Source organism: Panthera pardus, unplaced genomic scaffold, assembly GCF_024362965.1.
Source record: "Panthera pardus isolate Hobbes unplaced genomic scaffold, ASM2436296v1 HiC_scaffold_18, whole genome shotgun sequence".
In the NCBI taxonomy this organism is placed as follows: Eukaryota; Metazoa; Chordata; class Mammalia; order Carnivora; family Felidae; genus Panthera; species Panthera pardus.
In genome coordinates, this window is record NW_026526743.1 from 30,710,009 (window position 1) to 30,732,896 (window position 22,888).

The following is a 22,888-nucleotide window of genomic DNA, read 5'->3' on the forward strand; positions in this document are numbered from 1 at the left end:
GGGGGGGTTACAAATAAATTTTAGTGAGTAGACAAATTTGCAAACACAGAATCTATAAATGTAAGAATCCACCACATAATAGTTTATTTAATCTCTACGTCAACCCCATAAGTTAGGTACCATCATCATCTTCATATCACAGATGAGGAAACTGAGGCATGGAGATAATAAGCAATTTCCTCAACGTTCAGTTTTAATTCAAATTGATTGACTTGGTTTTCTGTTTAAAATGAAATAAATCAGGGGGTGCCTGGCTGGCTCAGTCAGTAGAGCATGCAACTCTTGATCTCAGGGTTGTGAGTTCAAGCCCCATGTTGGGTGTGGAAGCTACTTAGAATAAAAAATTTTTGTTTTTAATTTTTAATGAAGTAAGTCATATGCCTAGTATTTGGGTTTTTTGTTTGTTTGTAGGGGATCAATTCAGGAAAATTGTATGGCCCTAGTTTGGGGATGAAAAGAAGTGTCTATGGACCTCCAATGTTTCCAGCTTTTCAATCCGGCCATGTTGGGGGCGCCAGCATGTAAAAAATGTAGCTGACACTATTGGTACTAACCTAAATTCACCCCTGCCCCTCTTCTTCCCGGCTGTTAGAGTGCCAACCTTCTGCGTGGTTCTGCATTGAGGACAGAAGCCTTCCACTGTGCCAGGAGATGAACCTCTATTTATATAAACCAATCAGAGAAACTCATTTTCCTAATCAAACTGGTTTAGACAAGAGCATGTGTTGTAATTCTAGCCAATGGGAAGTGAAGGAAACCACCTGCAAAGCTCATGGGAAAAGGCTTTTTTCAGAGATGTCTAAGAAGAAGCAGTCCCTTCTTCTGCCTGTTGTTGTCAGTGTGTAAGAATGTGATAGTTGGAACCACAGCAGTCATCTTGTGACCATGAGGAAACAAATTGGGATGGCAAAGTTGAAAGATGTAGCTTAGGCACAGAATCAAACATTCCTAAGGTCACCCTACTTCTAGCCCTTTGCCATGTGAGACAGTAAGCCCCTACTGTTGAAACTGCTTTTAATAAGTAGAAACTGAAAGTATCCTTCCAGATACAGGACTTCTTGCTTGGGAACCCATTATAATGGAGAGCTGGGAGACACTAAGTATAGAAATTGTACCAACAGAAACACATAGAGGTTGAATTCTATTCAAGATGCACAATGTATTGGTTGCTAAGAGATGCTGAGAAGATATAAATGACCAAGGAAGTTTCCCCTACTCAGAGATAGCTTATAATCTAGTTAGTTGAGAAAACCAAACACAGCCAGCTCAAGAATTCTTGTGCAAAGAAACAGTAAATTCCATTTAATTCTGCCAGCATTAATTCTGAAATACATGTGATAGGGGTCTGTCGATGAATTAGATATACTCCCTGTCCTCTACAATCCAGTAGAGAAAATTAGACGGATAGGAGATTATAATATTGTGGAAAGGGCTTCAAAAGAAAGGTAAATGAGAGATTAATTTCTTTTGGCAGGCCCAGGAAAGCCTCATGTCTTTCCTGCTTAAAATTCTTCAGTGGTTTCCAATTACCCTTCATTTATTCAACAAATATTTATTGGGCAATTACTCTGGCCCAGCCCTATTCTAGGTGCTGGGACACAGCAGTGAGGAAAACAAGGTCCCTACTCTCTAATGACCTTACATTCTAATTAAAGGAAGAAAATACAATAAACAAGTGAGTAAATATAACCTATGTCAGAGATGCTATTACCAAGAAAAATAGAGAGAGTAGGAATGCTAGGATTTCAAGGTGCTATTTTATATGGGATGGTGAGATGCTGACATTTGAGCAGAGAGCTGAAGGAAGCTAGGGAGTGAGCTCTGTGTGGATGTCTGGTGAAAGTGTTAGAGGCAGAACGAATAGCAAGTGCAAAGGCCCCGAGGCAGAGAATGCCAGGCATATTTGAATAACAAGATGGCAGGTCAGTGTGCCTGAAGCAGATGAGTAATAGGAATTTCAGCTGTAGAAGGTGAGATCAGAGAGGTAGTCAAGGGTGGAACCAGATTTACCATGAAGTTAATGAAGCTCTGACAATGTGCTCAGAAAGTCATAGATTTTGGTATAATCTGGAAAAGTAAGATATTTTAGCCACGATCAGTTAGGACTGCTGTCTCTCTCCACTCTGACTTCTCAATCACATTTCCCTCTATGCTGGATCTTTAGAGAGGCTGCAGGTATTTGGGGAAGCTGGCTAAGAGGAAATTATCTTAGGGATACATCTAGTCTGGGGTTAGTGAGATAAATTTGTGTGGATCACAAGTCACTTCCATGACTAGCTGACCCTAAGTAGGAGTGGCTTCCAGGAATACCCCTCACCCAAAGATGCAGAGCCAGGGGTCCGGTGAGAATATGAATAGGTCATATGAAGCCCAGGTCTGAAACTCTGTGAGTAGCCAGAAGCAACAAGGTGTTAAATATACAGAACAGGAAGCTAGCTAGCCTTTAGAAAATTTAGAAAATTCTCCCAGTGTGTAAACTCACAAGCAAAAGTAAATTCAGTCCTCACTGACACCTAATCATGACAGAATTTTTCTCCCCTAAGGAATATATTCAAGACTGCAGAAACTACAGTGAGAAATGCAACTTTGTTGACTGAATCTTGAGAAACAGAGTTTATCAGACAGGGCACAAATCCAAAGCAGTACTATAAACAGCAAATCTATCTCTGTGTAAAGTCACCCACTATCAATTGTAAGAAGCAAATTTCAAAATATCATCCTAGAGGAAAAACTGAGTTATCTTTCTATTCTCTCTATCGAATATGATATTATAACATCCTTGTCATATAGAGAGATAATCAAAGCACATGCAAAGAATTTAGGGAGAAAAATGTGACAGAGGTGGTTCAATCAGTTCATTAATATATATATTATGTGATTTTGCTAGATTTTGTTATGCTGGGGGTATGTGTCAGTTTTTTGACTTCTAATTTGTGGTGAGTTCTTTTCTTATCCTAAAACTATATTCACTTTCAAATGCTATTTTGTATTCCTGATTCTTTTTTCTTTATCTTAAAGAGAGCCCCAAGACTGCATCAGAAAACTCAAGTTGGTTGTATGTGGAAGACTTCTGAGTCATGGTACAATAAAATCCCAGCTAAGGTTTATAAAAATCATTCCAGAAAGTTAAGTAGTGATTCCCAGATTTGGGGATTCATGGACCAGTAATATTTCTAAAATATTTTAGGGGACAAGCATTTGATTCCCAACTTTAAAAATAAAAAGCCACATAAATAAGCATTTAAAACAGCCATATCTTTGTGGTTATGTGTTTTTTGTTGTTTTTTTTTTTTTTTTGATACTTCTTATATAGACACCTACTTAAGTCTTTATGGATAAAATTAAATGACATGTTGGGGCGCCTGGGTGGCTCAGTCAGTTAAGCGTCTGACTTTAACTCAGGTCACGATCTCATAGTTCGTGAGTTCAAGCCTCGTGTCGGGCTCTGTGCTGACGGCTCAGAGCCTGGAGCCTGCTTCGGATTCTGTGTCTCCTCCTCTCTCTGCCCCTCCCCTGCTCATACTCTGTCTCTCTCTGTCTCCCAATAATAAATAAATGTTTAAAAAAAATTATATGACATGTGCACTTTGTTTTAAACTTAACTGACAGAGTATGGGGGAGTGAGAAAACAAGACTGGTCATTTGTTGGTATTTGTTGAAGTTGGGTGCTGGGTACATGGAGATCCATCACACTAGTCTAAGTTTGTAAACGTTAGTGATTTTCATTAAAAAGGTATAAAAATTGGGGTGCCTGGGTGGCTCAATCAGTTAAGCATCTATCTGACTCTTGGTTTCGGCTCAGGTCGTGATCTCACTGTTTGAGAGCTCACATGACAGCCTGCTTGGGATTCTCTCTCACCCTCTCTCTCTGTCCATCCCCCACTCGTGCTGTCTCTGTCTCTCAAAATAAATAGATAAAACTTAAAAAAAATTTTTTTTAAGGTACAAAAATTAACTAGCTGTAACTTACAATTCTGTAAAAGAAAGGATATATGAGCACTCCAGAAGTTGGGATGCCATAAAATACCATCCTATATACTTAATAACTTCAATCTTATGAAAAACTCACTCACTATACTGTGCTTATTTTTCTTCTTGCTGTTTCACTGTCCGTCGGTGAAATGCATCCCAAGCTGTTCAGGGACCACCTATTTGGGAGTGAGGTCATGTTGGCAGCTAACTCTCAAATGATTTAAAAAAAAAAAAAAAAGTTCTTGGGTCACCTGGGTGACTCAGTCGTTTCAGCATCCAACTTCGGCTCAGGTCATGATTGGTGGGGTCGGGCTCTGTGCTGACAGCTCAGAGCCTGGTGCCTGCTTCAGAGTCTGTGTCTCCCTCTCTCTCTGCCACTCCCCCACTTGCACTCTGTCTTTCTCTCAAAAATAAATAAACATTTTTTAAAAATTTCTTTGAATTGTATTTCCCAATTTTTTTGTAAGTTTATGGTGTGGGTGTGGGTGTGTGTGTGTGTGTGTGTGTGTGTAACTGGAGTTCAATGTTGGGTTTTGCCCATGCACATGCACATTACTACATACATATGTCACATAATCTGAGCTCTCAGTTTCTCGATCTGAAAAGTGGGTATAATAATATGTACTTCAATGGGTGGATCTTACACATTGGCAGTAAAACCATGAATTGGCGCAATCCCTGTGGGCAACAATTTTGCAATATCTTCTCAAATGTTGTATCCCCTTACTTTATGGCCTAGCAATCTTACTTCTGGGAATATATCCTACAATGACCCTTGCATACATATGAAATGACACATATAAAAGATAGTCATTGTAACATTGCTTTTAATTACAAACCCTGGAAACAACCCAATGTTCATCAACAGGAGATTGATTAAATGTTGGTACCTCCATGCAATGCAGCTGGGAAAAAGAACGAGGAACTTACACATGAAAAGACATTCACTATAAATTATCCAGGGAGAAACATAGAATACAGGACATGTACATAATTTACTACCTTGGGGTTCAAAGAAAGAAGGGAATATAGGGCTATTTATTCATATTTGTTTAAAGAAAATGAAAGGACATGAAATCAGGTGTTAAAATAGGTTCTTGTTTTGGGGGAGGATTTTTTTGAAGAAGTAGGAACGGGGGACATGGTAACAGAGTCAAGACATTTTGCTGTATAATTTTCTATGTTTTTATTATTTTTTTAATTTTTTAATGTTTATTTATTTTTGAAAAAGAGAGTGCTTGCAAGTGGAGGAGGAGCAGAGAGAGGGAGACAGGAGATCCGGAGCGGGCTCTGCACTGACAGCAGAGAGCCTGATGTGGGGCTCCAACTCACGTACCTCGAGATCATGACCTGAGCCAAAGTTGTTCCAACACTTAACTGACTGAGCCACCCAGGAGCCCCTCTATGTTTTCATTTTAAGTTGTATGAACGTATTCAAAACACAAGCTTTGAAAAAGACAATGTGTGTAGTGAGAACATTCATGGCACATGGTATAAAAATAATGAAAGTGATTATGGTTCTTATCGTTGCCACCATCACGATTATAGCATTGCCCCTCTGGATCTGCACTGTCCAATAGAGAAGCCACTGGACACGTGTGGAGATTAGGCATCTGAAATGTGGCTGATCCAAACGAAGATGTGCTGTCAGTGTGAAATACACACCAGACTGCAAAGACTCAGCGGGAAGAAAAGACTGTAAAATACCACACTAAGAATTTTTATATTGAGGGGCATCTGGATGACTCAGTCAGCAGAGTGTGTGGCTCTTGATCTCAGGGTGGTGAGTTCAAGCCCCATCCATGTTGGGTGCGGAGCCTACTTAAAAAAGAAACAATTTTTTTTTTAATTTTTTTTTTCAACGTTTATTTATTTTTGGGACAGAGAGAGACAGAGCATGAACGGGGGAGGGACAGAGAGAGAGGGAGACACAGAATCGGAAACAGGCTCCAGGCTCTGAGCCATCAGCCCAGAGCCTGACGCGGGGCTCGAACTCACGGACCGTGAGATCGTGACCTGGCTGAAGTCGGACGCTTAACCGACTGCGCCACCCAGGCGCCCCAAGAAACAATTTTTATATTGATTACATGTTGAAATAAAAAATAAAAATAAAAAGACTGTATTAAACAAGATATATTATTTAAATTAATTCCCCGTTTCTTTTTATTTTTTTAATGTGCCGATTAGAAAATTTTAAATTGCCCATGTGGCTCTCATTTGTGTCTTGCACTGTTATTTCTATTAGATGCTGCAGCTGGTCTGTGGCATCTCGTACATTGGAGAGCCTTCATGCACATTTGTTGAGGGAATGAGTGAATAAATATCCTGTGACAATCTCATAATATATGACAAGAACATGGAGAAGAGTTAGCCTGTTCGAATGGCTTTTTTTTTAAGGTTTATTTATTTTTGACAAGAGGGCAAGTAGGGGAGGGGCCAAGAGAGAGGAAGACACAGAATCCGAAGCAGGCTCTAGGCTCCCAGCTGTCAGCATAGAGCCCAAGGCTGGGCTCAAACCCACGAACCACAAGATCATGACCTGAGCTGAAGTCGGATGCTTAACCGACTGAGCCACCCAGGCACCTCTCAAATGGCTTCTTTAGGTTGAATGCTTAAAAGCAGAAAAAAAATCCTCTTCCTTGTCAGGGCCACCAACTGCTGTCATCGTGAGCACACACATGTAACTTTAATTTAGCAAATTAAAATGTTCTTTCAATTATAATCAGCAATTACCCAGCACGAGGAGGATGTGTTTGCTTCTTGCACTGGCTTGTTTGTAGTTTTTCAAAGCACAGCTGCCTGTAGAAAACTGCTCCCCTTCCTCTAGAGGTCTGTGAAAGCAGAAAGCACTTGCAAAGTCCTATCCGGAAGAATATTTTATTTTTTTGTTCAGGAAATGAATCCATCTCATAAACCTCACAGGTACCACACACATGACTACGTCTGATGCAGAACAATAAAAGAGGAAAAACACTGGCTTCAGGGTCAGACAGCTGAATTCAAATTTGGGCTCTATATTAGTCTCCTAGGACTCTGTAGCAAAATACCATAAATTGGGTGGCTGGAGGTTAGAAGTCGAAAGTCAAGGTGTCCAGAGGGTTGGTTTCCCTCCGAGGGCTGTAAGGGAAGGATCTATTCCAGGTCTCCCTCCTGGGCACAAAAATAGCCATCTTCTCTTTACCTTTTTAAATTGTCTCTCCTCTATGCACATGTCTGTCTCCAAATGTCCCCTTTTTATAAGGTCTGGATTAGGGACCATCCTAACAACTTCATTTCATTTGTTTACCTCTGTAAAGACCATATCTCCAAATATGGCTACACTCTGAGATACCGGTGGTTAGGACTTCACCATAAGAATTTGGGGGTGGGGAGACACAATTCAACCCACAATGGGCTCTGTCCTTACTTGCTGGGTGACCTTTGCTCAACTTCTCTGAGCCTTGGTTTCTTCATCTGTAAATGGGGATAATAATATGTACCTGGCAAGCTTGCGCTGGAATGGAAGATTATACATGTAAAATCGGTTTGCTAAGCTAGTAAGTCTGGGACTGCTGGTTGTCATCCTAGCCATCAGCTGGGGACATCACATTTGAAAATAAAGCCAACACCAAGGAAACCAGAGATGGAGAGAAAGAGTGCCTGAGGATGTTAAGTGCCTGAATCCAGCCATGTCTGACATCAATAACTCCATGCAGTTTTCCAATAGGTGAGCAAACATATTTCCTTTTTTGGCTTAAAACAAAAATCAACAAAACCTTAAGGGAAAGAAAAAAAAACATTTCACCAGTGCCTGTGACGTAGTCTATCAGCCTGTATGAAATGATGCGTATTTTTCACGTTGGACGTTAAGAGTAGGAAGGTCACTGCCAAGCCCCCCCACAGAGTGACCTGCCATGATTGGACTGAGCCCGTAAACTTTTAAAGGAAAGTTCATCCTTTACAGTGGTGCCACAAAGACACCGATGCTGTTTGTATTTTTTAGACACCCTAATGAGGACCCAAAACATTTGCCTACAAAAGCAGATATTTGCCTCTGTTCTGTGTCTTTTCTCTTCCTTAAAAGGGCTGTCTCAGGCATTCAGGAACCCACCCTCTATCTACTCTCTTATCCCTCATCAAATCCCCTTGTTCCCATCTCTCATGGATCCTAACAAATTACTGCCGACAACTCCAAATTCTCACCAAGGCGTAACTGACCAATAGATCTTCCAGAAATATTTGCATTTTCACAGGAAACAAAACCCTGAGTCTCTGAGGGTAGAACTGAGGATAGAGACCGGAGAAAGAACCGAGGACTTCCTGGTTTCAAAAGAAGAGAGAACAAAACTGAGCAGGATTATGCTCTGGTTATGTGCTTTGCACCAGACTCTTTCATAAACATTCTCCATTTCCATTCTGACACACACATTCAAGATAAAAAAAAAAAAAAAAAAAAAAAAAAACTTGGGGGCACCCCAGTGGCTCAGTTTGTCATGTGTCCAATTCCTGATCTTGGCTCAAGTCGTGATCTCAGGGTTTGTGAGATCAAGCCACGTGTCTGGCTGTGTGCTGAGACAGCACACAGCCTTCTTGGGTAGGAGTCTCTCTCTCCCTCTCTCTCTGCCCCACCCCCACTCGCATGAGCTCGCTCTCTCTCACACACACACACACAAAATAAATAAAACTTTAAAGAAAGAAAGAAAGAATTAAATAAACTTACAAAGTTGCTATCAAGCCCCCTTCACAGATGCAGGCATGGCTCAGATACTGTAGTAGGAAAGCCAGGATTTGATGTCAGACCTTTCTGCCTACAAAAAGCATCTCACCTCACTAACCAACCCTGCACATCTCATGGTGTGATGGTCCCACCCTGCCTCCCTCATAGAGAACTTCAGTCCTGAGTATCCAAAGCATTCTGTAAACACCCTGGAAAATAAATTTAAAATGTTCTACAAATGCAAGACACCCATGTTAGACCACAAATCAACTTCTCAGATTGTTCTATGGTACCCTACTGGAATTGGTGACCCCTATAGTCTCACACAGCCCTGGAACTTTCTATAGCCATAATGTGTATGGCTATAAAGAAAAATCCTGTATCTTATTCAATCCTACCTTGCCCAGGATGCTTTTCATTGCGAGTAACAAGGTCTTCAACAATAGAAGGGATTTATTGACTTGTGTATGAGAAGCCTAAATTCAGAAGAGCCTTTATCCTGGAGGTCAACAGTGTCACCAAGATCTGGTTTCCCCCTATCTTTCAGCTCTGCCTTCTTCAGGTCAACTACATGGTAAAACTGGCTTCCTTTGTGGGCCCCAAATGGCTGCTAGCCTGCTTCACAGCCAAAGGAAAAGAAAGAGAGTCTTGTCCCAGGATCCCCTGAAATGGCCCTGAGATTCATTCTGATTGGTCGGCCTTAGACGACAGGCTCACCACCGCTCTACCAATCACTGTGGCTGGGTAGATCGTATGCTGTACTCCAGGAGGCTGTGAGGGAATCTTGTACCTCAGAATGAGAGCGACTCCCAAATACAAGTGAGAAGGCATTAGAAAAGAGAAAGGAAAAGATGCTAGAAAAGCATTCAGTAGATATCTACTCTGAAGCGTTCTTAGCCTCTCTGATCCCATAATGCCTGATTTGGCAACTGGTTTGGAGCTTCCAGAACACCCCAATCCAGCCCCTAATTAGATGGATGGCACCAGATTTTCCCATCCACATCTCTGCTCTCTGAGCACATCAGTTCTCCACTTACTCACTTTATGATTCAAATTAGTAAGACCCTTTCAATAGCTTAAATCTCTCCCCAGAACAAGCTTGTCTGTTATCTGGAAATATATGGTCACATGAACTTATTCAAAACACAACATTTTCTCATTATAATGAGACATGATTATTAATGGCAGAGTGCCCATCAGAAATGAAACTAATCCTTCATTTTGTTCAAAATAAATGTGCTCTAAAAAGTACAGAGATGGTAAAATTAATTTGGGAGTAATCAATTCCTGCATTTTAAATGAACATAATTATGTAATCATTAAATTATTTAATGGGCTTCATTAGGCTTATTTCTGGCTTGGGTGTCACATTTTTTTAACCCAATTAGCTCAAGTGCTAAAATTAATTTTTTATTACTGGTAAGAGTACTAATCCAAGTCAGGATGAACATAACTGGGGTCTGCCCAGCTTCACCTGGAGGCTTAGCTGGGCCTTCCTTCCCTTAATGGGGGGATTCACTGTATCAGTACAATACAGCCAACCAAGGTGGAAAGAAACAGCCTAGCAGAGGTTGGTCTGTGGCAAATGTCTACTGCTTCCAAGCAGACAGGACGCTGTCAGATTCGACTCGGTGTTCCTTAGAAAGCCTTGCAAGAGAGACGTCTCCCAGAGGAAACCAACACAATAGCCCCCTGTCAGTGCTATAGTATCACCAAGAGTGGGCCTGGGCGCTGTCTAGAATAAGACACTTGGGCATCTCCCAGACCTAGGTTCAAATCCCGGTTTGAGTAGAGGTAGGCTATGTGACCCAAAACAATCTTATGTAAGCTCGGTGAGCCTCACTGTCTTCGTTGGTAAACAGGGATGATGAAATAATAGTCATTCAGAGTTGATTACGAGGACTGGCAGTAATGTGTATGAAGTGTGCGGTACACAGCAGTCACTCATAAGTGGTTCTCATTCTTGTTATCACAATCAGACATCCACAGATTTCATCTTCAGGGATGCTAAGGGTCAGACACAGACTGACTTTTTCAATCTGAGCACTAATGATGAACAGGGGATTCCGAGTGGCTGTATTGTAAAAGAAGAGGCTCTCAAAAAAAAAAAATATATGTATATATGCTTTTAAGATGACATTATAGAATGAAGGCATTTATAATTCCTAAGAAAGAGAGAGGCAGTGTGACTGGAGATTAAGAGGACGATCTGGAGGCAGACAGTCTGCCTTCAAGTAAAACAACATTTTTTTTTAACTTCCTAGCTATGGGATTTTAGTCAAAACACTTAAACTTTTGAAATCAAGGTTTCCTCATCTAAAATCAAGGTAATAATAGAATTGAGTTGTCGTGAGGGTTGAATTGAGTAACGTATAGAAAATCAGTCGGTTTAGTGTCTGACTTCGACTCAGGCCATGGTTCATGGGTTCGAGCCCTGCGTTGGGCTCTGTGCTGACAGCTCAGAGCCTGGAGCCTGCTTTGCATTCTGTGTCTCCCTCTCTCTCTCTGCCCCTCCCCCACTCACATTCTGTCTCTCTCTCTCTCTGTCTCTCAAAAATAAACATTAAAAAAAAAAAAGAAATATAGGACACTGTCAAATATGTTTTCCAGACTTTAAGAAAACAAATATTTAAATTCAGATAAAAAGATAGATTTGCTCCGTAATAAACTCAAAGATAAATTTTATCCATTCATTTAACATTTATTGGTACTCACTATATGTCAGACACTGAATTTAATTGTGTAACAGGAGAAATATCGTGAAATTTTTCAAGCCTATTACTCTAACCTGGCCTTTCATACCAGCCAAGTCGGAACACTTTTCCTAACATCTTCTCAGAAGGAGGTGACAGGAAAAGGTCGTGGGTAAACCATTCGGAAAGCTACCTTCCCTGTTCATACATCAGACTAGCCCTCAGGTCACAGTTAGAAATGCAAATGAGGAGCTCAGTGTCACAGCCAGCATGGCCTTTCAGTAACTTGACATAGTCACACCAGGGACCGAGTGCCTCTGTGTTCCAGAACAGGCTCTCTTTGTTTGTCTTACCATATTACATCCATTATGGATGTCTAACATTGAAGGGATCCATCAAAATTTAAATTACACACAGAAGCCTAAAAAGCCATAGTCAACCTCTTTTTTCTGTCTTTCTCCCTCTCTCTCCCTCCCTGTCTCCCTCCCTCTCTTTCTTTCTCTTTTCTGTTCTTTTTTTTCTTTTTATTAAGTTGAAAAAACCAGAATTGCTCCCACAACTCGGATGAGTTTCCCTAAATCAAATCAGATGCAGATCTTGGACAGATGGCTGGCCATCAAGTTTGGGAGAAAAGAGACAGCTGACGGACATTACCTAATACGCGCTAACCCTGCACTGGCTTCCCTGTGATCCCTGATTTAGCAGAAGAAAAGCTGAAGCTTCATCCCATTGACCTGGGTTGCCAACAGTCACACCTGCCAACATTAATTAAATAAACATCCGCTGGCGACGCAGCTCGTATGACCAGTTCTGGGGTGTAATGAAGCCTGGCTTTCTGACCTCTCAGGTGCTCCTAAGCTTTCCCTATAGGGAACGTTTACTCAAAGCAGATTAGGGCAGATATCTGCAATCACTGGTGAGAACCATGTCCTCAGAAATCCTCCTAAACCAGGGCCACCTTCGTGGCTCGGTCGGTTAAGCATCTGACTCTTGACTTCAGCTCAGGTCGTGACCTCGCAGTTCTTGAGTTCAAACCCCACATTGGGCTGCCCATTGATACTGGGATTCTCTCTCTCTCTCTCTCTCTCTCTCTCTCTCTCTCAAAATAAATAAGTAAACTTTAAAAGAAAAATGTTAAATAAAAAAGAGACCCTCCTAAACCAATGGCTAGACACAGAACTGATTAAGGACCCAATAGTTCAGGTACCATTCCTACAGGCACAGCCACAAGCCTTGCTAGGTTCATGCAAACAAGGTGAATATCTCTACCCTACCTACTGTAGCCCACGTTGCATGCCTGAAGCTCATTTCAAACATTCATCATGCTAATTAACACTCACTAGATTTGCCAATAAAAATCCATTTTTTGATACCAGTGTGTTAATTAGCAAATCTGTTGCTGGCGATCTGGAAGGGACGGGAGAAGGACACGCAGTGGCCACCTCTGGAGTCCGGCTCTGTGTGACAGAACGGCAGCTGTCCACGCCACACAGTGCACACTGAGGGCGGGTGGCCTGACCACGAGGCAAGTTAACTCGCACGCGCCCACTCCCTCACTCACTATGCTAAAGGGTTTTAAAACAAATTTGGCAGACATTGTATCATGCCGCACAAACCAGGCAGAGAGCAGAAGCCTCGGGATTCAACTCCATCCCTGGAATCGGCATTCTAAAGGCTGAGGGGAAAGAAAAGATGCCCCTACAGCCTCCTAAGGGATCCAGGAAGTTAATGCAAGTTCCGAGACGGGGAGAAGGCCTCTTTCCTGGGCGGACATGACACCTTCCACTGTCCCGCCACCGGATGCAGGGAAGTGGGCCAGTTTCATGGATCAGCTTCCCGGGCTCCTTCTCAATGGACTCATAACCTAAATCTCTGAGTTAACAAATGAAAAATCACTGGGCTGGATTCTAAACGTTGGTGCCTTCAGGACAGACCCTATCCATCAGCCCCCAGGTGTTTTTGCTAACCTGGTAAAAAAATCCACAGCGCCCACAACCACTGTGTGTTAGAGAAAGAGGCAGCTGGAAGATGGGTCACATCAGGACTAGACTATTTTTTTCTCTTTCTCCATTTTTATATATCTGGCTTATTTTAGCCCTGTTCTTATTTCTGCATCTTTTATTTTTCAGAAAAAAAAAGTTCTCTACTGGAGATGTTGGAATATTCCATTAATTTGAAAGCTATATAGGTTGTCACATTGTAAAGGAGAGTCTAGTACATTTCGTATAGCACTGAAACTCTGATTAACACATCACTCAACAATTAGAAAATGTTAATAAAGATTTGGTGAAGTCAAGATTCCAACAGAGCTGAAGGGAGTTTAAAATAGTGGAAGACACTTAGGAAATACATATCAAGAACCTTAGAAGGAAAAAAAAAAGTTTCTTTCCACCTGATTCACTAAATTCACACCTTTGAAGCTATCTCAAGAAACACTGAGAGGGGGTGCCTGGGTGGCTCAGTCGGTTAAGTGACTTTTGATTTTGGCTCAAGTCATGATCTCATGATTCGCGAGTTCAAGCTCCAAGTTGGGCTCTGCGCTGATGGTGCAGAGCCTGCTTGGGATTCGCTCTCTCTCCCTCTCTCTCTGCCCCTCCCCCGTGTGAGCTCGCTCACTCGTGTGCTCGCTCTCTCTCTCTCTCAAAAATAAATAAGTAAACTTAAAAAAATTAGAAATGTAAGTAAAGATTTGTTTATGGCTATGTTCCTTAAAAGCATATTAATAATCATGGCAAGTTAGAAACATTTCAAATGTCCAGTAATAAGAAGACTGGTAAAGAAATTATGGCACATCTATCTTATAGATTCTTATGCAGTCATTAAATCATGTTTTGTTTGTTGGTTTTAATTAAAACAAGGGGCGCCTGGGCGGCTCAGTCAGTTAAGCGTCCGACTTCAGCTCTGCTCACGATTTCACGGTTCATGAGTTCGAGCCCCACATCAGGCTCTGCTCTGACAGCTTGGAGTCTGGAGCCTGCTTCAGATTCTGTGTCTCCCTCTCTCTCTGACCCTCCTCCACTCATGCTCTGACTCTCTCTCTCTCTCAAAAATAAAAAAATAAACATTAAAAATTTAATACAAATGTAAAAATTAACAATTAAGACAAGAAAATTAAAACAAGAGATGTCATATGGAAAAGTCAACATAAAACTACAAAGATTCAATGACCCTTATTTTGTTTTCATATTTGTGAACAAACACACTGTGCACATGATTTTTTTAAATATACCCCAACATGTTAGTAACCAAGCTGGAATTAATAGTTATCTCATCTCCATTTTCTTCTTATATTACTCTGTGTTTTCTAAGTTTTCTGCCATGACCATATGATACATTTTACATACATACATGTATGTGTGTGTGTGTGTGTGTGTGTATTCTGTTGCACTTAAGTGTTCATCCCCTTTGAAGAAATAATTCTAGGTCTAAGAACACGTAATAAAAAAAGAGAGAGAAACATACAAAGCTTTATGTTTCCCAAGGTCACATACTGCATTGTTATGAACAAAGGTTATTGTGCTGTGGATATTTTGTATAGACACTTTTATTAACAGGGGATTCTGGTTAAATAGAAAGGCAGATGATAGAGAATAAGTGATTCCTTCATAAGGCTGCTGAATTTGCTGGAAAGTACAAAAAGTATACCCCTTAGAACTGACAGGGGCTCTGGAGATCATCTACTCCAGTGGTTGCAAATATTTTTAAACCATAGAATCCTTCTTTTAAATAAAATCCTAGGAGAATCTGCAATATATGAAACTTGCATCAGAGCACTACCCTGGTTGAGGTGAGGAAGGCAGACCCAGAACTTCCGTAATTTGACCTCTGCTCTAAGGAAGCACGGGTGTCTGTGGAAAACCTTCGGAAGGCCATTGGGGACAGGATAATCTAGTGATCCAGTACCTGTACTGGATCCAGTACCTGTACTTTGTTCAGTTTCTATTTTCTCCAAGCAGGTCTTCATCTGATTGGCTGTTATAACAGAAAACCCTACTGGGTGGCTTATAAGCAATAGAAACTTATTTCTCACACTTTTGGAGGCAGGGAAGTTGAAGACAAGGTGCCTCCAGATTCCACATCTGGTGAGGACCCATCTCGTAATTCATAGATGGCTGTCTCTTGGCTGTGTCCTCACGTAGCAGAAGGGGAAAGAGAACTCCATCGGGATACTTTTATAAGGACACTAATCCCATTCCTGAGGGCTCCACCCTCATGACTTAATCACCTCCCCAAAGCCCCACTTCCTAATACCATCACATTGGGGATTAGGTTTCAATATACGAATTTAGGGGGCACCATACAGTCTATGACAGTAGATCGTTTTGCTTCAGGAGTCGATGTTGGAAAGCCCAAAGCTACAGTTGTCCACGAGACACTTCTCTTCCTGGATTTTGTAAAAAGATTTTGACAAGATCACACCAAGCATAGCAGGAGGGAAGTACTGAGGAGAGAATCCCCAGACTGGGGACAGGATGGAAGACAGTGAGTCGTCAGATCCTGTTCCTTCAGGTGGTGAAGCCTTAAGTTGCACCCTGGATGACTGGGGACTGGCCACTAAAGTGTTCCAGCTGCAAGTATGGCACCTAATGGGAACCTTACAGGCTGAGAGAATGGGCATCCCCGACATGGCACTGGAGACCCATGGTGTGGAAACCAGAGCAGCTTCCCTGATGGGGGTACATTCTGAGATACCACAGGCCTTGAACACAAGGAACAAGGAAAACTCCAACAGGTAGAGTGAATTTCCCACCAAACAGCAAGGGGCAGGGCTCCATGGCATCAGAATCAGGCTGATTTAATCAGATCCATTAAAAGAAAATCAAGGGAGTGGTGGTTTTTGTTCGTCTGAAGTTGGGCACTGCATAACAAGTTATGATAATTAATTTTATGTGCCAAACTGACTGGGCCAGGGGGTGCCCAGATTAAACATTTTTCTGGGTTTGTTTCCGGATGACATTAACTTTTGAGTCCTTAGTCTCCATGAAGTATATTGCCCTCCCCAATGGGGATGGTTATCATCTAATCTATGGAGGGCCTGAGTGGACCAAAAGCAGAGGAAGGGAGGATTCCATTCCCTTCCCGCCCACCTGTTTGAGCTGGGACATCAGACGTCTGCCCTTGGACTGGATTTATACATAATATTGGCTCCTCTGTTTTCAGGCCTTCAGACGTAGGTTGAATTACCACTGGCTTCCCTCCAGCTTGCACATGGCGGATTGTGAGACTTCTCAGCCTCCATAATCTCACCAATCCATGCCTCATAATGAAATGTATATAGTTTATTTTATATATATTTCCTGTTGGTTCTGTTTCTCTGGAAAACTTCGGCTAATACACTAGTTCAATCCCTTGTGCTACAGACATGGGTGGATTCTTACCCAAGGTCACCTGCAAGGCAAGTTGATGTAGTGTCAGGCCTGGAACCAAGGTCCCCTGATGCCCCACACCACATCAAGGACATTTATGAATAGGACAAGCAATTTCAGAAGGAAGGGAGGGAGAAAAGAAATGTGGCTCGCTTAATAACAGACCCTCTCATGTCCATGTCCTAATATTAGAACCTGAGAATACGCTATCTTATATGACAAAAGGGACTTTGCGAATATGATGAGGTCAAGGAACTTGAGACGGACTGATTATCCAGGATTACGGAAATGGCCCAATGCAGTCACAAGGGTCCTTACATGGGAAGGAGGGAGACAAGGAGAGTAAGAGAAGATGTGGCAAGGGAAGCAGAAGTCAGAGTGATATGAAGGGGGGGTGTGAGCCAAGGAATGGGATTAGTCTCTAGAAGCCAGATAAGACAAGGAAACAAACTCTCCTAGAGTATCCAGAAAGAACCCAACCCTACCAACACTTTGACTTCTTAGTCCAGTGAGACTTCTGGCCTACAGAACTGTAAGGTAATAAGTTTGTGTCGTTTTAAGCCAGTATGTTTGTGATCATTTGTTATAGCAGCAACAGGAAACCAATACGTAAAGGAAGAAAGGTAGGAAGAAATATTGGAAGGGAGGATCATGAGGAAAGGCAAAAGCCTATCGGGTCTCCCCAGGGCTCTGTTGAGTGAAGCTCTCAAGGGTTACCATCACTTGAGCCCAGCATCCAGCCTGCGCTCAATTCACAGTAGGTATTAGGTTCCTTGAATCAAATATTAGCAAATACATACATAGCCCTCATGACTTGCCAGGCATGGTCTGATGTGCTCTATTTACATTAATAGGCTCAGTCCTCAACAACACTATATAGAAGGTACTATTGTCCCCATTTTACAGGGGAGGAGACTGAGGCACTGAGATTCTGAGAAGCCTGCCCAAGGTCATAGAGCCATTAGGTACAAAGCCACGTTCAAAGGCAAGCAATGTGGCTCTATTTTGTACAATTTCTTACTGCTGCCTCTGGACTGCAGACAGAGGGAGGAAATGAGGGGGAAAGGAATGTAAGAAGAGAGGAAAGATACAGTCTTCTTTCCTCCAATGTTTTTCAGTGTATTTCTGGTTTCAAAGGCAGTCTCCATATTGGACCCACTCCATCCAACAGGTCTTGCAGTACATACAGTAAGCCACTCAACTCCAGGGGTTCTATCAGCATGCCTGCTAGTATTTCCTGCCCCTGTCCAGCTGCCTGGGAGGGACTGAGGAGACCCTGGCACCCAGCTCTAACAAGCATGTGGAAATGGATGGGTCACATATAAGCCAATTACAGCTGGCAGCCAGTTTTGGGGAAATCACTTTCCCTGGAACCAATTGGGAGCCCGTTTTGGAGATAAAAGGGACAGCACATTAGTCTCTGTGGCCAGAAGCAGCTTTCATGCATTTCACGGAGCAAAGGGAACCTGAAACATTTTGAAATGAGAAAATGGGGTACGGCCAAATTGCTCAGTCAAGGCATTTAAAGGGTCTTTAGCGTGACATTCCATACAGGCCCTAGTAGCTTGTTCAAGCATGCAGGTAGAAACTAACATCTGTCCATCTGGAATGTGTGTGTGTGGCTTTCCTTACATGCCTCACATATGTCCTTTAATGTTTTTGTCATTAAGACATTCCATCACGTATCCATAGAAATGAGGAGTAGGGAAACTCTAAACAATTAAAATTCCCAAACAAACTAAATCTCATTATTTGCAAATAGTTAAACTTTCTTTCTCATCTGAGTTTTTTACCAGCATCAATTTCAGGAAGTTAAATACTAGCACCTTCAATGAAAGCCTATGTTACAGAGTCATTGAATCAGAGAATCTCATACTTGGAAGGAGTTGGTAATCATTAAATCTAACCTAGAGGGATAGCCACACTGAAATGTCTGGGGGAAGCTTCAGGGCAAATCTGGTCCATGATGAGAATTTTTAGCTGAGACCTGATTTTTTTTTTTTGGGGGGGGGGCCTTGGAACACTACAATGCCTATAATAAGTAGTCAATCAGCTTCTGCTTGAATGCAACCACTAACAGGGAACTCATTACTTGAAATGACCCAGTTCAATCCTGTACATCTCTAATCCAAAGAAGGAAAAAAAAAAAAAAACGGTCTTGTAAAAACCACTTTGAATATCTCCAGTGAGGTCATGACTTCCTAAGGACTGACTAACCTTCAGAGTATCTCCAAGATGTGCTATTAGTGCCTCAGCAGAGTCAAGGCCAGAAGTGTAGGCACCAACACACACACACACACACACACACACACACACACACACACACACTCTGTCTCTCTCTCTCTCTTCTCTCTCTCTCTCTACTGGCCTGACATCTTTGCAAACAACCAGCCGAATTATAACATCAAAAGAAGAGAAAGATCAAGATATAGAAAAGGAGGAAGAGGAGAAAGTTGAAGGAGAGAAAGAAACAGTAAAAGGAAGAAAAGGAAGAAATGAAGAGGAAAAAGAGAAGGGGGGAGCAGAAAGAAGGAGATGGTGTGCAGTTTCACGGACTATGTGTGCACTGACTGTTTTGCGGTATAAAATGGGAAAGCTGGATCTGGAAGTATTGCTCTTGTCTGTAGACACCCAACAGAACACCTTGCAGTCTTTTACAAAAATCGTGTTTTACAAAAATCAGTAGAAAAATATTAGAAAAATTCACAATACATTGCCAAGTAAAATGTTATGAGGCATGTAGGGCATAACTTCATTTCTTAAAGCTTTGTGCTATTTGTTCCTACCTATACACAAAGTAGGTATGATTTATCAATAAACATAGATTTATCTATATGTGCAGTGGTTCTCTTTGGGTGGGGTAATGACACAATGATCTGAATACACACACACACACACACACACACACACATGATATTTTTAGCATTGCTTTCTTTGGTTTTCAAAATTTCAGGATTGATTGGGATTACTTTTATGAATAACTTTTTAAAAATTAATTTAAAAATTAAACTCAGGGGCTCCTGGCTGGCTCAGCCGGTAGAGCATGTGAATTTTGATCTTGGGGTGATGAACTCAAGCCCCACATTGGGACTAGAGCTTACTTCTAAAAGATTTAAAACGTAAGAATTAAAAAAATAAGAATTAAACCCACTACTTATCCCATCCTGAGACACAGACATTCCGTATTTCTGGTCTATATGCTAAGTTACTTTTGAAATGGGAAAATGGGGTCACTGTTCGGGGTCACTTCTAGAATTTAAGAACTTCAGTGGTATAAGGTGATTCTGTGATGATTTCATTGAACCTCTTCACTAGAAACATTGGAAAATTGAGTTCCAGGAAGATAAATGACTTATCCGAACTCACACAGCTATAGTAATTAGAGAGTCTCTTGTGAAACCCAAAGTTGCAACCATGCAAAGCCAAAATGGTCCTCTCATTTAAGCAATGTGTCAACAACTGGACTTGGGGGGCCCCGAAAAGGGACCAGAGGAGCATTCCTTCTAGCTAGAGATGATGCCCAAACATCTATGAATCTACATGTCCCATTTTAACAAGCTGTGGTGCTAGCTTTTAAGCACTCAGACCAGTAGTCAGGATTGCACCATGTATAGCCCTCACATGATGAAGACAGGCCATCTGATCATGGCTAACATCTAAGCACCACTTACAGTGTCCAAGCTGTTAGATGGGTCAGCAGTCCCTTAATGATGTAAGGAATTTTTTGTACACAACAGACAGCAATGCTAGCTCCATATAATCATTGCCCTTCAGAAACCATCCTGAAGCTTCCTCCTGGAGCACCAAGGGAAAGACATCTGAAGATGGGGGTCATGATAACTAGCATGCTAACTCCCTCTAGAAAGCTGTGAGCCAGATCTACATCAGGCATCCATGCAAGGTGAAACCGATTGGTTTCAAAACTTGTTTTCTAACCAAAAGCAACAATAAACCCACAGTCACACCGTGGCAGAACTGGATGGGATCTTGAGAACCATCCAGCCCATCTTTTGCTTTACAGATGAAGAAATTGAGATCCTTCACTTCTTAGAGTTTCCAATCCTACCCCGCATCATCCCCACTGAAAAACCAATGTCTGCTCTCTTCCCAGACTATGAACTCCAGAAGACCTGGGACCACGTCTCCCTTGTTTGCCACGATGGATGCATGGATGGATTCCCAAGATTGCAAAGTGCATTAATGTCAGAGCTGAGTCTAGAATCCAAACCTCCCCATTGCCAGCCCAGTTGTTCCTGATATTTTATGGTCAGACCTCATTATGGTCAGGAGCAGTGTTGTGAGTGTTGCTAATCTATCACATCAACACACGGGACTTAAAAGGGCTATTGGCTATTTTCCAAAAATGAGAAGATAAAGAGTTGCCACTCCTTGGATTTTCAAAAGGAAATATACATTTATTCATGCATTCAACAGATACTTTCTGGGCACCTAGTATGTGCCAGCTACTATGCCAGGCACTTGCCACATTGTATTAGGGAATTAGCATTAGAGATTCGTTTCATTTCTTTATTTTCTGCACATTCTATAATGTATTATCTACATTAATAAGTTCAAAAAATCATCATGAAACATTTCCCAATAAACAAATAGCATTCCATACAGTCTGCAATTTTTTTTTTAACTTTCAGAATAATAGCAGTATCTTGGGAGTGTCCTGCCAATTAACTACCGAAGGACAAAGTTCATATTGGTCTGTAAGTACTGATTCAAGTGTAGGAAATGGGTCTCATGGTCTTAGGCACATCTGTAATATTCCAGCAACAAAGCCTATTTCCTGCACTTGGAACTAGCCTTTCCTAATTTCACAGAAAGTGCCTCCATCAAGGGTGCCCATGTGGCTCAGCTGGTTGAGCATCTGACTCTTGATTTCAGCTCAGGACATGATCCCTCGGTCGTGGGACTGAGCTCCAAGTCGGACTCCACGCTGAGCATGGAACCTCCTTAACATTCTCTCTCTCTCTGTGTCCCTCCCCTGCATGTTCGCTCTCTCTCTCTCTCTTTCTAAATATTAAAAAAAAAAAAAAAAAAGATGTTAAAAAAAAGTGCCTCTGTCAGAAGGTGCCCCACTGAAACCAGCTACAGGGGTGTTAGCAGGGACTCAGAATGAGCATCACAAGAGATGATTGTTGCCCCTGACTCCATGCAATGGGCAGAGTTGTTCTTGATTAAAAATCTCTTGACGGAAGGGATGAGCATTTTTTTCCACAGGCTTGAAACCTGAAAGGATGGATAAAGGAAAGAAGGGGGGCACCTGGGTGGCTCAGTCGGTTGAGTGGCCGACTTAGGCTCAGGTCATGATCTCGCGGTCCGTGAGTTCGAGCCCCGCGTTGGGCTCTGTGCTGACAGCTCAGAGCCTGGAGCCTGTTTCAGATTCTGTGTCTCCCTCTCTCTGACCCTCCCCCATTCATGCTCTACCTCTCTCTGTCTCAAAAATAAATAAACTTTTTAAAAAATTTAAAAAGGAAGGAAGGAAGGAAGGAAGGAAGGAAGGAAGGAAGGAAGGAAGAAGTGAATTTCAAGAAAATCAAAAGTGGTTGAAGAATGCCAGAGAGATCTTCTGGCCATTTAAATGAACTCTTCGAATCACTTAAAAATAATCTCTCCCTGCAACTCTTCCTTAACACCTGACATTCCATATTTAGAGTCCCTTTGCTTTAAATAAGGGATTGGCAAACTGCAGCCCACAAGCCAAATTTAGCCCACATCCTGCTTTGTAAATAAAGTTTTATTGGGACACAGGCACACCATTTGTTTATGGTCTGTGTCTGCTTTCACATTATAATGGTGGGGTTGAATACTTGCAACAGAGACCCTGTGGCCAGCACAGTGGAAAACATTTATGATCTGGCCCTTTACAGAAAAAGCTTGCTGAACCTACTTTAGATTATACTCTTTTAAAGATTATAGTCTTTTAAAATATTATTGCTATGGTAACTCTTTATCAGCCAATTATATTTTAGTGTGAATTAGTTTATTTCAAGGGCACTCCGCTGTTTTGGTAGGGGAAAGGGAGAGAGAAGTTGAGGATGCTGGGTGTGTTTGAGAGAACATCTGAAGGCAGAAAAAGAGCACAGAAAGGGAGGAATGGGAGCATGGTAAATAGATTCCATCTATGTTGTAGTTCTTCTTGCTCTGAGATT